This window comes from Kryptolebias marmoratus, linkage group LG1 (genome assembly GCF_001649575.2).
Source record: "Kryptolebias marmoratus isolate JLee-2015 linkage group LG1, ASM164957v2, whole genome shotgun sequence".
In the NCBI taxonomy this organism is placed as follows: Eukaryota; Metazoa; Chordata; class Actinopteri; order Cyprinodontiformes; family Rivulidae; genus Kryptolebias; species Kryptolebias marmoratus.
This window is the reverse complement of record NC_051430.1, coordinates 16055543-16072175: the sequence shown is the minus strand read 5'-3', so window position 1 is coordinate 16072175 and position 16633 is coordinate 16055543. Positions and strand designations below refer to the sequence as shown.

Genomic DNA, 16633 nt, shown 5'->3' with positions numbered 1-16633 from the left:
ATCAATATAACACTGTTGTATTCTAAGCAAATTAGATGTGCTTGTGTGTTACTAGTTTCTGTTCTTGAGGGAGCAAGATCTGCTCACTGTGCCGTGTCTTATCTTCTCCTTTCTTACACTCACACCCTGTAAGTGTGCTGTGACATGTCCTGAAGTCCTTGTTTAGCACCTCTCTTTGTGTGTCCAAGGTGTGAACCGATATCTAATGTCAGCTCGAGCCGAGAACACAATAGCACGAGAGAAATAGTTGTAGTTCTTGCATAAACAATTAGAGAATTGAGAATCGGACATGGCAAAGCAAGAGGGTACAGTAAGAAAAGCAAAATGGGGTAAAAAATGAAAACGAAACAGAAGAGGGAGAAATAAAGAGGTATGGGGCATTAATGGGCAGTTGTTAGTTTTATTCAAATTGACCTCATAAAGAAGCAATTTTTTTCAGGAATCAGACTGCTGGATCAATAAAGTTTTCCAGCCATTAATTAGTGCGTGATGACATCAACTGTTGCTGTGTTCTTTACCAGGCAGAGTTAAAAAAAATAAAAAAGTTTTTTTTTAGCAGGGCTCAACCTTATCACCACTTGTCAGTTAATTATGCGTTGGAAGTGAGGGGCAAGAGTTCAGCAATGAAACACTTTAATTAAGCCCTTTGAACTTAACTGGAAAAGAAATCAGTTCTCTTAGTTCTCGCTCCTATTTAATCATCGCAGCCAGAGGACACAGACCTCTATGTCCATCATCTCTGGGTCAGCCACTGAGGCACTATTACTAATGCCATCACCCCTGTTATGTGAACTCCAGAACCTGTAGCCAAAACAAAAACGTAAATATGTCAAAGACAGGTTGCAGAAAAAAAAAAAAAAAAAAGAAAAAGGTGTGAATGAGTCATCAGCCAAAGGTTCTCCAGCACGGATAAAAAGAACATTTCCATCTGGCCTCGATAGCCGCAGGTGATGTGAACTACATGATATGTGATCTTTTTGATCATAGAAGTAATGTTTCTCTCATTAGCACAGGTCACACACTCAGCTTCATGTTGTTCTCACTTTTTAGGTAGAGTATTAAAAAATCTGGCTGAGAAGTTAAATACTAAATGCGGCAATAAAACAGTAATTTGCCAGAGGTTTATGTGTATTTTTGTTTAGTAGATGTATCTTAACCTTAAGACTTAAAGGTCATAATTAACATGTATGCCAACATCTAAAACATAGCAAGTTGTCAGAGTCCCATTTTATCATTCCCAAAGTCTTTAATGCTCTACACAAAGACTAAACATTCCCAAGTTTCTTTCCTAGACAAATATATTGCTACAGCTTAACAAAACTGATTGGTTAACTCCTGTGCTATCAAAATGGAAGCTCCATAATTTAGAAGCTGCTTTGGATGCAGTTGGCCAGGCAACTTCTAAATGTTTAAAAGTCAAGTGAAGGAAGTAGATGGTTAGACGAGAAGTTATGTCCTCCAAGGGAACTTTACAAAGATCCTCTCACAGATTTATAGCCACTTACCTCAGAGCTGGCGTCGACATTCATAAACATGCCTTCAAACAAAGCCGCCCCATCTAATAGCCATGCTTGTAAATAAATACAGATATGTCTCTTTTACAGACAGCGGCAATTTAAAATAATACTGCAGGCATAATTTTACCGCACACATTAATATTTTACGGCACATTGTACTTTACCGCATTGAAGCTTAAACTTTCATGGCTGACCTCAAAGATTTTATTCTATTATTATTAGCCAAGATTCATTGCAGGTGCATCGAATGATTGGCTTTTTTGTGCTCTTTACAACGCCGTCAGTAAATATTCTCACAAAATAAAAAGATCCAGCATTATGATACTTAAGGTTTCAGTTAAGTATCTTTGTTTTTTTAAATTTTGTAATATTAGTTTCTAAGATTTTACTGAGATGAAAAGTTGTTATTCTACTCTGCTACTTTTTTAAAGCTTAAATATATGTAACCATAAGTCAATAAAGGTGCACTATGAAAAGCTACCCTGTCCTTTTTTATTTGTTTTCTGTAAGGTGCTCATTTACTCAATCTGGCATTTATATACTTCTTTCCTGTGCAAGACTTTCATGCAATGTTAAGTCCCTGTTAAATCTCTGCAGAATTGTTTAATTTTTCCTCTAAACCAGTAGCGCCCAACCTGTACATTATCTGCCTCATTATGGTGGAAATAAACTCCCAACATCTGCATGCGTGTATTTACATCTTTCCTTGTGTTTATTGCTTCTGTGGTGATTTAAGTGGGTTTAGTGCCAAAACAAGTCCAATGAGCTGGTGCAATAATTATCAGCCATTTTGCTCCTACTGAAACTAATTGAGGCTTTATATTAAAGTTAATACCGCTGCCCACAATCACTGTTTTATAGTTACTAAAATCTTTGACACACACAAAAAAATGCTACAAATAATTTTGATTTTACTTTATGCATGTCAGTGTTTTATTGTCTCCCTATTAACCATATTTATGAGCTTTGACTGCATTCCCCAGATGGAGGTCATTGATCAAGTTCTTCTGTTTCTATTTTTTTAGTTGCCTAAACAACTAGAGTATACAAAGCCGTCAAAGTCAAAAAGAACAGAAAGTTTAGTCTTTTGGGGGTTTCTTGTAATATATGTAGCTGTATACACCAAATCATCATTATCTACCTCAGGAGTGATGTTTTGTTGTTTGTTTGTTTGTTTGTTTTTTCCTTTAGATTTGATCTGCACTCTATTTTAAGTTGTCTACCATGAATCTTCCCTTCTCTTTTCACAATTCACTTCATGAATTCAAGGTACTTTTGTGAAATTCCTGTCTTATCCAGGTGAGTTTGCACTGATCCCCAGACCCTTTGCTCATGTAAGGAATCTCTGAGGCTATCGGGCTCTCCTAGGCCCCTGTTTCACACACCAAATTGATGTCTCTGGCTGGAAATGACACTTTCAGCAGGATTTGCCATTCTAAACCACCTCAAACCCATGTGATCTCACCCATTCACTCCCAGAGGGATTGTCATGAAATGCACCATATAGCTTCAAAAGCCAATGAACATAGAATGCTTCAATGAAAAGCTGATACATATCCTATCAAGAAAAAAAAAAGACTTTTTTTCCTAAAATGCTGGCAGTGTAGTACAGTTTTCCCTCTTTAGAACAAAGACCTACAATCCCATTAAGGCCTTAGGGAATGCTATAGAGGTATGAGTGAGTGAGAGTAAAATAAATCAATAACAGCATGAATTTTCATATTTTTCATACATTTAATTTCTCTTGTTAATAACTGTCTCTGTCTGTGAGCACAGATGCAGATGATTAATACATGACATTCGGAGCTTGACATCTTTTTCACTCTTCTACACTCCATGTAAAGGAGGAGCACGGTGACCATGTCGCTCTGCTTAAGGACTAGTTATGATATAATTCGACACTAAAGTAGAAGGAGACGGGAAAAGGTGTGACTAAGAATCCCTCCCTTGACTTATTTTCATCCTCATGTCTCTTTGGGGCTGCACATTTCTTCTATGAGGCTTTACACACTGGCATAATGGATAAGGGCAAGGGTGTGAAAGGAGCACCTTAAGGCTTCCTCATTCAGCTCTCGCAATCTCTCCTGCACACACTCTTGAGCTGTGAAGGCCCTCTTTCTTTACCCAGCTAGCATGGGAGCCCTGTAATAGGCTCTAATTGATAGGGAGGTGTTGAGGTCTTTCTGTATGGGTTGACGGGATGAGGGTAAGTGAGAGAAAAAGGGGGAGTGAGAGAGAGGATTACGTGTGGACATGTGGGTGGGGCGGGGGGTAGGCGGAGAGGCTGCAGATCGGCCTGGACCCCGCTCGTAATGAGTCATTAATTTTCTTGCAGTTTTGTGGCGGTTGGCTCATTACTGGCCCGCAGAGGAGCAGCAACAAAGCTCCGGGTAGGTAGGAGGTGAGCTTAAATAGTTGGGCCTCTACACTTTCCAACAAAAGGACGAAGGGAACGTTGAATGGCACTTGGAACAGATGCAGTAAAAAGTGGCAGATGCAAATTGCAGGCGGGCAAGTCTCTCTTCAAGCACTTTTCTGTACTTCTTTTGCCAGACTGCAGCCTGAGAGTCTAATTAGTTAGTGAGGTGTTTCTCTTCTGATAGGCCAGTGTTTCATTATTGTCATGAAGAGCATTCATGGATATGGGAGGAAACCCATATGCTTCAATCCCATGTGGAACCTGCTCACTGTATAGTTTAATTGTTGAACTAATTTCAATAATTGTTTTACCCTATAGATTGAAAAACATGTACTCTGTTTTCAAGCTTTGAAATGGTGTCATATAGAATTTTAAGATTCAACAAGAGTGGGAAGATGATGCCTGCGGGTTATTAATTATGTTTTTAATTATGTGTTTATACTCTCCTCCCTATAGGCGTAATGATTGTGGACAAATTAGTTGCGGTTCTATTGAAACCATGGCAGCCCCTTGCTTTGTGGAGTAGTTGAAACTTGTGTCAAAAGTCAGCTGTGGATTAAACCACAACGGACAGGTACTGTACAGTGATGCTTTGTGTAGAATAATTTAAATTAACTGCTTTTGCTATGAGTTATAAAAAGGAGCCAAATGCTGTCACACAAGACAACAGGTTCAGGATCCAAACAATTCTTTAAATTGTAATCATTTTGGACAGAAAATCCAAAAAGAAAAAGGAGAAAAAAAAAAAAAAAAAGACTGACACGCAACAAGACATCAAGAAAACAGAGGATCTAACAAGAAGTAACTGATGAATAACTAAATAAACTGAAGAAAGACTAACGAGGGCAGGTGTGACGATTGGTGACAAAAATCTGGTGTGAACCAGTTTAGAAGGAATAAAAAACAACTACAATGTACAGAAGAAAGAGTCAATTTTTAAATAAAAGGATGTTAATTGAACAAGAAACAGCTAAAAGAAAAAAAAAATGTAAAAGTTGCAAAAACCTAACTCAATCTGAGCAGAGCACCCATGGTCTCTAAAGATAGCATTAAACTTTAGGTAGGGACTCAAAAAAAAAAAAAAAAAAAATTCCTGCCATTGCTTTTGTTTTTGTTTTGTAACACACCTGACAAACCAGCTGGAGAATATCTTCAAGAAATGAAGCTGAAGTCAGTCGTCATGACCTGTCAGCGTGTGCTTCAAAGTTCACCTCTTTTACTCAGTTTTATGCTCACATCAGAGCCCTCAAGCACCCAATCAGCACATCACCTAAGAGAGATACAAGGAAGGAGAGATAGAGAGAATATGGCCCTGCCTCCTGATCCATAACAGTCATTGCCTGTTACATACATTTCAGAATTCATTCAGGCTATGAAGATAATCGAGGTAGTCGACAGTTTCCCCTGCAGCCCAATGGATTTATGATAGCACTGTCAAGAAAATGAGGCAAAATGACACAGTAGCTGACTTTAGCTGCAAATAATGTGATAGGCCGTACAGTGGTGCAGCAGCAGCTGCTGTCATTGCAGGTAATAGCCTATAAAGAAGCCTGATAGCAATACCTGTCATTTCTTAATGGCTGACTTCACTGAAGAGCTTTTGTGGCCTTTAACATGAAGATAATAGAAGATACAACAAATTTTACAGCTTTTGCATTGCATTCATAATTTATCTCCAGAGGCGCTCGTGCAGCTGCAGCACAACAAGGACAACACGCTCCTGGAGGTGTTCTGGTGAGAGATGCTGTTGAAGATGAGCCGCAGGGCACTGAAAGCCCCAGTTGTACTTTGCAATTAATGGAGGAACTGGATGTGCTTTTAAAAGCTGTCATAACAGTAATACCTTTTTCTGTTTCAGACTAGATTTTACATTTTAGAAATTAACATATATGAGTCTTTTCACAATCTTACATTGAAATGTCAATTAATTAGCATAAAAAAAATCAAATGACACAAATTGTTCTTGTTGTTGTTTACATCCAAATTTGAATACAATTATTTTAACTGTTCTGTTAACTTTGCAAATAATGGCAAACTGTTTCCATGAGATTGTGGACAAACTGTTGGGAGCTATTAAAAAGAAGACTACATGATACCAACCATACAAGTTAAAGATTTCTTTGCCGGATGTTAGTCTCAACTCTTTGACTCTTGACACTCCTGACACTTGTTTCTGTAAACCTCTAAAACAATACTGCTTTCCTCCAGCTGATGTATTTTTCCGTTAAAAGCACATGTGAAATTAGAGTATGTGCTTGCATGATTTGTACACACATCCTACGCGACCTCAACATAACGAATGTGTAAATCCTTGCCACGTATTTTGGCCCACAGACAGATGTGTGAGTGTGCGCTTTTATCTGTGATGTCCATCTATCCACATCATTCATTAAGAGCTCTCCCAAGGCTAGTGCGGCTACATAAACATGAAGGTTGAGGCCACGGCTGCTCTTTCACCTTACTGCGGAGAACTTCAAAGTCACTCCTCCTTACACTGCAGATGAATGCTCCCTGTCTGCCTGCCTGATATATTGTCCCTGTTGCTGTCTCCGTACTGTCCTATGGCTGCGATTGAGGCCCCATCCTGGAGCCAGAGCTGGGCCATTTGTTAGCTTTACTTGTATCTCCAAGGCCTGGCTTTAATTCTGAAGGAAGAACATTAATCCTTTGGATTGCAACACTTTGTAGTGTCGTTTTCCTGTGTTGCTAATGCCGTCTATTATTAACCCTATTAAAAGTGTAATACAATTTAAGTAGAGTGCTAAAAGTGGATCATTACTTGTTTAAATGTATTCACAATTTATGGTCTAAATGATTAAGCTATAGGAATTGTGGTGTTAAATGAGATACTTAAAGTACCAGGCATACATTTACCCATATTAATACAAACATTTATAGGTGCACATTTGCACAGACATGTCCAAGTATGCAGACACACTTATCACTGCTGTGGACTGCAGTTGTTCTTCTAAATCTGGTAATGTCCTCGCTTTGATCCCCAGTTTCTTTCTGCCATAGGGGAACAGGAATATCCATCTCCAATCAGGGTTTAATGAATAGCCTGATGAGTGCCGGGCAGAACTGAATTACTAGATAGATTTGAGAAGCATGAGAGTTTGTGTGCACACCATTTGTGCATGTGTGCATTTCATGAGCACAAGGTAGATGGCCAGTAAAATGGGACACATGTAGGAATGAATCCTCTCCAAATTCAAAAAGGAAATTGGCTAATTCCGTCATTTGAACCTTATGAAATTACCTTATCTGTTGGTATGAGTTTTCATCTATTAGGGTCAAACTGCGGAGGGATACACAACAGAGTAGAAAAAAAGAGAAGGTTAGGGAGCAAAAGTGGAAGTGATGAGGGGTCAGGTTTGCAAATTGGAAAGAAAGTGAGATAAAGAAGTGAATAAGTAGAAAATGATACTGAAATGGGATATATAAAACAAAAAATGGAGCAAAAGAGTCAGAGGTTTGAAAGACAGCTTGCCGGGGCCAGAACATATTGAGGGCAGCAGGTGGAAGAGTGGCACAGTTAATTAAAACGCCTGTCTTAATGTCTCAGCCCATCACTCCAGGGAAAGAAAGAGACAGAGAGAGAGAGAGTTGCCAGGCTTGAGCTGGGCTGCACCCAGCCATCTACACAGCAAACCAACCATCCAGCCAACCCACCAAGCCACATGTCAGACAAGCCCTGACATTATGCCCTTCACCCTTCTTTCATCTTTTGACAAACATAAAAAGACGTGAACATATACACACTCAAACCTGTGTTACATACACACACACACATATATATATATATATGAAGATTTACATAATCAGATATATATTTAAATGAACCACAAATCCCCATTTGATTCCAATTATTTATAAATCCCCTTTTCTAAAATAATATTTATCTATCTATCTATCTATATATATATATATCTATATATATATATAGATATATATATATATAAACACTTCTGGTATTGGGCTTTTTTTCAGCAGCTTCTGTAGTGTGCCACCAGACCAGCAGTCTTGCAGCCTTGCAGCGTAATCTGTCTGCTTTTAATAATTCATAGAAAGCACAGGCTATGCACTATGCACTGAATGCTGAGGGTAATAGGGTTGTTATGATATTTCTATCATGGCCTGTCTGGAGCAGCTAGAGAATCAAACCAAAAATCTGATAAGCAGTCTGTTTTGTCTCATGACAACATTTGGCTGTCGACACTGCCTTAAAAGTGGACCTGAACAAATATTTTCTGTTCCACAAGCCGCAGTGTAGCACAATTGTGAAGAGGAATTGACAAAATGTCAGTTCACGTCACAGACATAGGGGTAATATGCAAACACACAGAAACAAGTTAATCCATTGTGTTTGGCAATGCTTAGAGTGTAAATGTTTTTAATTTAAACATATTGTGAGCAAAGAAAAAATGGTTGACTGCAAAAAAAGTCTAATCAGGACTAGCTTCACTGCCATTATCAACAAACGTCTTGCTGAATAAATGTTTATAGATTTAAAAAACACAAATATTCAGGCCAAATTTTAAGAGATTTGGGTTTACGGTCAGTGTTTTGGATGGACTAATGTTTGTTGACACCTATAGTTGCACTAACTGACAGAAAGTATCCCCATCTGCACATTACATTACATTCTATTTGGCTCCGCCCTGCACAGCTTAAAAGGCAAGACAATACTGAAACATGTATGATTCATATGTATACTGATTTAGGTGAATCACTCAAGTTTATTTATTTATTTTTTGAGTTTTTTTGGTAAAAGAGACAATCCGAAAAGAGTGGTGGACAATGATTGTAAATACACTAGTGTAGTTGGTTAATGTTTTATCCCGCTTTTGCTGTATCATTGTGGATTGCTTTGTCAATAGCCAGCCTGGTGCTTCAGTGAGCAAGAATCAGAGATTGTCAGGCTGAGTGACAAGCTGGAGATGGCAGATAATTCAAAGAAATTGGAAGTGTGAAATCTTTAAGGGCCACTTCTTAACACAGCAAATGCCAGGGTATCTTTCCATCATCTACTGCTCTCACAAGCCACCGCATTGTTAATGGTAGCCTGTCTGTCCATCAGCTCAGCTTCAGTGGGGATTTAAACCTGTTTGGTCCCTTATCTGTCTGACTGCCTCACACTAACCTGGCCAGGCTTGAGTGCATGTGTGTTCCATGTGACCACAGACATTTGTAAAGAAGAACAATATATGTTTCTTCTCATTCATTTATTTATAGACATTGATGAGTTAGCTTTCTCTTTGACAATGTATTGACAGTTGTGTTTTACCAAATCAGGAGCCACATGTTGTGGTGCTTGTAGCACTTGTTAATTTAGTTGTCAACACCACTGATTGACCTGAGATTGTAGCAGTAAAAGCTTGTTGTCTTTGTCACTGCCTTTGTGTTTTTGTTGCTGCCTGTCTGTATGGCGGCAATAAAGTCATTTTCTGCTTTCAGTTTTGAGCAAACATATTTTTCAGAGTTAGAACCTCAAGTTGTCAATCACTTAAAGCAGATATCATCAGTTGCATCACCATATTGGTGAAAAAAAAGCATTATAATAATTTTGATAATGTGGTTAAATCATTTAAACTTTTGAAGTGAAAACTAAATACAATTGTGCACTTGTGCACACCATATAATGTGCTGAAGCTCAGTCACATCTACTGTTGCATGCCAAATAAAGATTTGAAAAATATGCAGAGGCAGTAATGGTATCAATCTCTTCTAAGAATATACAATACATTTCATTATTAATTTGAGATCTGGGTCATTTAAATACCCAAAATTAGTCTAAAAGTAATCTGAAATACAAGTTAATTATTAGTTTGGTAATGAGGTTTATGATTAATAAGTTAAGGATTCACATAGGAGTACAGAACGGGTATGTGTGACTTTTTGAGTGTGTGCATGTGTGCACTGTCAAAACTTGTGTGACAGTGCACACACAGTAAAGTTGACTATTCCAGAATTTAAACTGTGGTGCACCAACCTATTTTGCTTTCACTCTGGGTTATTTTTTTAACTTGACTCATTTACTATTAGACTCACCCACTAATTCATAAAATAAAATGGCAGCAGGGAAAGGGGGAGAAAATAGTCAACATTACTCCCACCTAATTAAAAATGCTTCTGTTCTGCGTTGTTGGTATGTACAGAAATATAGCGTGAGAAAATAAACAAAGAAGGGGGAGTAGAAAAATCAAATCTATGCAGAGGAAGCCATTTAAATGAAAATGAAAAGTAAAGTGATTTGTCTTGTATGTTTTCCCTTATTACAGTCTCAATTCCCTACTAGAAATCACTGTCACAGGGATGTAGTTCACAGGTCGACACAGCTCAAGCTGTTCAAACATCCATTAGGATGTTTTGTTTCCAACAGTCTAGAAATACAGCACGACAAAATAAAGTATGGGTAGATGATGATAGGGAAAGTGAAGAGGAAAGAAAAAGAGATAGACCAAGAAAAACGGAGAGTAGGAAGAGGGGAGTGAGTTGATGGGAACAGCAGATAGAGGAGAAAAGGAAATTTATCAAAAAACTCATGTGATATTTAATGATCCTTGTATGTGGAGAGAGTAGACCACACCAGCTCGTTCTCCTCTGCCAAATACCGATCCCCTAACTTAATTTCCTGCTCAATTGCTGTTCTATAGTGCATAGTACAGTGATACAGGCTGGTAATATAGAAAACAGATTGCCTGTGCGGCAGAGTGGATAAGGCTGAGGCTTGTGCTGTTGGAGACCTGAAAGTCTCCAGGGGGGTCTTGTCGGTGGGCTTCACAAAACCAACAAAGCCCATCTTTCCCTGCGACTGGCAGCAGCTGGCAGGTAAATCTTCAAGCAGTGGAGGTGGGGAAGTGGATCTGTGGGTGTGGTGTGTGACTGTGTTTCTCCACCATGTGTATGTGGTGCTGGAAGTCTTGCTAGTCTTTGTAGTGGAGAGTACCTCAGTCTTCCATCTTGTGTTTGCTCATGTGCTGTGACTCCAATCCACTCAAAAATGTAGGCCTGCATGGACAGCAACCATCAATCAGTGTACAGAACTGTGTGTAGCTACATCTGCAGTGTTTTCCTACACACACACACACCCCACACACACAGACACACACCTACCTTCAGGAATACATACTGTACACCTGCCTGTTACTGTGTGAGATGATTTAACAAATACTGAAATTTCCTGTCCATTTGTTCCCTCATATTGTTCCATATGGACTTACCTTGCTCTGCTTGTGATATAACAAATTTACCTTGTAAGTCAGCTACATAACAAACAAAAACAAAAAGGTGCGTTGATCATGCACGTGAACAGAAAGCACAGAAATTAGAACAATTCTTTCAGTAAATGTTAGTATAAATGGTGAGTTCATCGTCTCACCATTTGATATTGCTGCATACTGACTGAAAGCTCAGTCATGGAATACTTAATTTGATGCTTAAATTGATGAGAGGAGCACTTTAACAATGTTACATATTCTTATGGAAAACGTAAAGCATAAAATACCAACTTAGAAACTGGACTTATTCCCCATGGTCTGCTTTGTTTTTTCTCAAGTTCAATTTTTTGTTTATTTGTTTTTATTTCTCTAAATTTCAGGTTTTGCAAGCTAATTACTTTTTTTCACTTAAAAATGTTCCCTATTATATGGTCAACAATTTTATTGATCCACAATATTATGGTGGATCAATAACGTTTCAACAACATACATAAATATCCAAGAATTTGTTGTCTTTACCTAGGGCCTTTTTTTTGTCAAAAATATGCATATATAACACATGCAGCAACAGAGTGGGCTGATCCAAATTTTTGATTGTGGTTATAGTTGAAATTCACCCCCAACAAATGCTCCAAGCACTACTCGAGATCTGTATTTAAAACTTTATGAACATTTTAACTTTATGAACTGTTGGAGTCAGCCTGCTTTATCTGTTTCCAAATATCTCATGAACCACTGGATGGATTTTAATGAAACTCTCAGAGGTATTTATTGGATGTACATCTACAACTGATTAACTTTTAGAATCAATTCAGTTAAAGATGACCGCCACAGTTAATCTACATTAGCCAACACAAAAATGGCTATATGTCAGTCAATAAACAAAATACATCAATCTTTAACTTATCAAGTGGAAATCCAGAGTGTAGTAAAGTAAGAGATCCAGAGTTGCATACTTTCAATGTGCATTTAGTGAATATTTTTATCATGATACTCTTAAAAATGCAGCAAGATGTTTATGGTGACATAGTCTTGACATTATTAAAACTGTGTGATAACATTTCAGCATTGTTAAAAATGACATACTGATTATGTTTTTCTGGTACTTTATTTGAGCAATTGCTCAACATAACATGTAACATCCCTGGTAAGATATTGTAGCAAATGTAATTAAAGATTGAGGTCATGAGTTTTTAATTGAATTACTGACCTGACTGCCTTATAAGCTCATGTAGTCTTTTTGCTAGACTTTACATAAAGTTTTATTGTGTCTGTCTTTCAAAATAGGTCAAAATAGCACAATCATGTCTACCTTGAGAACCTGTATCATAGTTGTTTTATGCATCCTATTTAATGCGAGAAGTGTCACTAACCTACTTGCACTAATGTTAGCAGTGTGAACCTTCTCTGACCTCTCAAAATGACAGAGTTTTGTTGCATAAGAACCTTGTGTAATGAACTTCCTCCCAGGAGATGTCATTAAGGACGAGAATGTTTGTCTTCCGCTTGCACTAAAAATGAATATTCAACTATTATCGCAGCACAGTATTCAGATCTGATATGGGTATTTGGTTTCAGCCTGTAAAAGGGGAGACAGAAAGCTATTCCAGATGGGTTTTTCTTACTGTCTTAGACTTTTTCTTTTTCTCTCTGATCAGCCACTGGTTTCCCTAATTCATCATATCTAACTGGATTTTTGCAGTTTTAAGACAGTTAAGGTCATTGCTCTGTCTTCTTAGACATGCTGTAGTTTAATTTGACATAAATCATTCAACCCCTCTCCCTTGTGTCTTTCTCACCCAGATTTAAATATTTGCTTTAACCAATGCCCTATTATGGGCCAGAGTAAATCTGGAATAACACTATAAAGGTTAATACAGGGAAACCACGTCAGCAACCACAGGACATTTGTTAGAAAGCTTTACGTGGCACACATTTGAGAAAAGGTTTTTCTTGATAAATAAAACCAATTTGTCAGCTTATCGTCTGGTTCAACATAGTATACCATTCATGCACTTTCTGCTTTTCCCATGTCAGAGATTGTTACGAAGGGGGCTGAACTGAAAAAGAAGGAGAAACAAGAGCAGAGGGGGAAATTTCTCACAATGGTCATTTGAATTCCTTTGTTTATTAAAAATGACTGAATCCAAAGTAGAAATATTCACAAGAGAAGGATGGAAAGTAAAGAAACTCAGTCCCTGGAGTGGGAGGGCTTATGCCATCAGATTCCTTGATTACTAATCCCCTTCTGAGTATCATCATCCTTATAGTAAATATAACTACAGGAAGTAATCATTCCTGTTCCAATTTATGTAGAAGTTTACATTCCTTGTCAACTGACTAATATATTTCTGATGAAAGATAAAGTGCTTAAAAGAAAAATAAAAGCTGCAGTTTTATAACAGTGGGAAAGTGGGAGTGATGGGTCCCAGCAGACTGGTGTAACCTCATAAAGGACTCTGTCCCCTCTGCACACCAAAAGGAGTCTTGCCAAGATGGTTTCATGAGCTCCAGGCCTTCAGGTCTTGACCTTGTGGATGCTGCCAGAAAGCATCTGTTTAAATATAACCTTAACTTCAATCCTCAGACACTCATCCTTTCTTCATGTCTTCCACACAGCATGTCTTTCTGCCTCCATGTTCTCGTTTTATTTTCTTCAAATTAGGACACAGGAAAGATGGTCTGCTGAGCCTAGTTTTACGAATTCCTGAGAGTTTACGAGGGTGAGACTTGTTTTTCAGGATGAATTTCATGGAGCTGGGTGTCTTGGGCTCCTCCCTACAGGTTTATCATGTTGGCAGCCATGAATTCCTTTTTGGGGTTGTCATGAGTTGTCCTCCCAAGTGTCTGGGCCTCTAAAACATAATGGCATGGATCCTTGGCAAACACCGAGCACAAATAGACCCATCAATGCAGAACATCAAGTTTAATTGCAGGGCTTATAGTACTACTGACCTCATGTTGAACTCTGCTGTAAATAAAACACATGATCATCTATTTTTTTTTTTTTTTATCTTTTTGTGGAAAGCTATGATGAAATTTTAGTAAACCAAGAACATAGATGTTTTGGGAGCTGCACTGTACAAAATGGAAAATAACAGATTGACTTTTCAGCTGGAACATCTTTTAGAAATGCCACATTCATATAAAAAGCCATAGTTCATTTGGCTAAAGCAGTTAATTGTTTGTGTCTCAAAGCCAAATAAGGGATCAGCTGTGTCCAACTTATGTAGTTCATGAGTTGAGAGTCGTTTCAGTACCCATAATAAATACTGATTTATTAAGTCTGAAAAGTAAACTAATAGGTTTTGTGGATTAAGCCAATCAGTGAGATGTTTTATTGGATTTTTTTTCATTCCATTCAGAACCAGTGAGCAGTGTTTCTATTTAAATGAACACTCACTATACACTACCAAGTTTTTATTATGATTTTTATTTGTTGTCATTCACAAAATAAATACAAAATATGTAATTACACAAACCATTAGACCCAAATATTTTGGCTAGAATAGCATTAATTCCTAAAAATTAGGCCTCACTTGCATTTAAACCAACCTCTTAGCCTATATTGCATTTTTTCTTCCTTTCTTTTGCATTCCTCCTTATTGTTACAAGTGCTCACAAAGACAGTTTTAATTTAAAGCCTAAACTTTAACCATAAGAGGTTATGATTTTTCATTTTCTTTTCCCCATTTGTTCTCTGAGATTCTCTTCCTTTTATTTTCACTACAGAGTGGAGCCACCCACTAAGTCTAAGGTCACCAGCCAAGGCAAATGTGGTTCACCAGAGTGCAGCAAACTTGGCAAATACTGGCTAGACTCCCTGCTATTTTGTGGGACAAACTGGCTTCTTTGCCAAGTCAAATAACACATTCAGTGAATTGAAAGATAGATTTAAGTAGGGCAGCACAATGCGGCCAAGCCTCTCATCTCATAGCTGGTCCTACTTTTTGTAAGAGTGTGAAAATTGCTCTTGTTCTCAGGGATTTAAAACTTTTTTTTTCTTGCATAATTATTTGGAAACAGGTCAGTCCAGCACTGAAGTTTCAACACCATCCTTCCACCTTTTTCTTATAACTCTTTACCTTACTGCTATTATTAGGTTTGCCTCCTAACCAGATATTATGTCTCATAAATGTGAGAGCATTTTTCAAAGAATTCGCTCTTCAGGACAGAGGTTTTCCTGGCAAGAAAACAAAACAAAACAAAACAAAACAGCATATTACATCAGAACATAATATAAAATGTCTTTGCAGTTGTTAAGTTTTACAACAACTGCTTGGGAATAATACACTACCTACACTAAAAGCCAATGTGGTCATGCATAACAAATTGGGGCCATGCGCCAAAGGACTGTTGTAATACATTAGCTGCTGCCACAAAGAGGTCAAACTGTGCTAGAGTGTTTGCTAAGTTAAATTTTGTGTGTGTGTGAGCCTCTGTACACATGGTTGAACATGTGGCTCATGATGCAGTGCAGGTTATCCAGTAGGATGGAGACCAGAAACTGTTCTTGACCTTCCCATTGTTGTACCGGTGCAGCTGTGGCTCAGACTTCAACTTTTGAAGTTGTACTAGACCTCAAGGAGAAACCTACTTCTGCATTGTTTTTCCTCTGTATTTTGAGATAAATGGGGAAAGGGAAGTAACATAGAAGGTTCATACTTTGAATGATGGTAAAATTATAAATTTAGCTGTATCTTTCTTAACACCAGTCCCTGTAAACACATGGAGAATGCAGTTGACTTTGTGATGACAATGTGAACAAAACTCTTTCTTTGGTCATAGGGACAGCTTAGCCATCAAATGTTCCCTACATCCCATACAGCCACAGCAAACACCACACATTCTTTAGGGAATACAGTTATAAATCTTCTCCTGTTCTGCAAAACACTTGTAGACTGGACAATCAAATTTCCATGACCCCTTCTGCAACTCTGCAAGGGTAAAGATCTGGGCCACTGTTCCATGACCTGAACAAAAACCTCTGTGCTTCTCTTGGATCCAGGGTTCAATAATCACGCTGAGGCTCCTTTCCAGCTCCCTGGAGTAAGTGGGAGGAAGAGAAGTGTGATATCCTCAATGGTTGGAACACACTCTCCAGTTCACGTTATATACCCCTTGTCAGCCACTCCACAGGTATCTTCTCAGTTTTCGAAGCAGTGCTGAAGAAGTGTTTTAACCAGAACAGCCCCACCACATTCAGAGCCATCAGCATCTCAGTGTGAACCTCACACACCCCTGATTTTCTGCCATAAAGGAGCTTTTCGGCCACCTTAGTGACCTCTGCCAAGGTAATTCACTTGCCTTCTCTCGACTCTTCAAACGTTGCTTCCTCAGTTTGTGGACATGTCTCCAGTCTGGGTCAACGGTTCTCCACTCAAACCAAGCGCGCCCTGGGTGGGCCCTGTTTTCGTTGTCAAATAGTTTGCCAGAGTTTCTCTGAGGGCAACAGAAAGACCATCTTTGGGGCCAAA

The 16633-nt window shown here is 38.3% G+C and overlaps 1 long non-coding RNA gene across 1 annotated transcript in view; it reads left to right on the top strand.

Annotated features, from left to right (window-relative positions):
- Positions 1 to 16633, top strand: part of LOC119617394 — a 162037-nt gene that overhangs the window by 53422 nt on the left and 91982 nt on the right. The window lies entirely within an intron of this gene.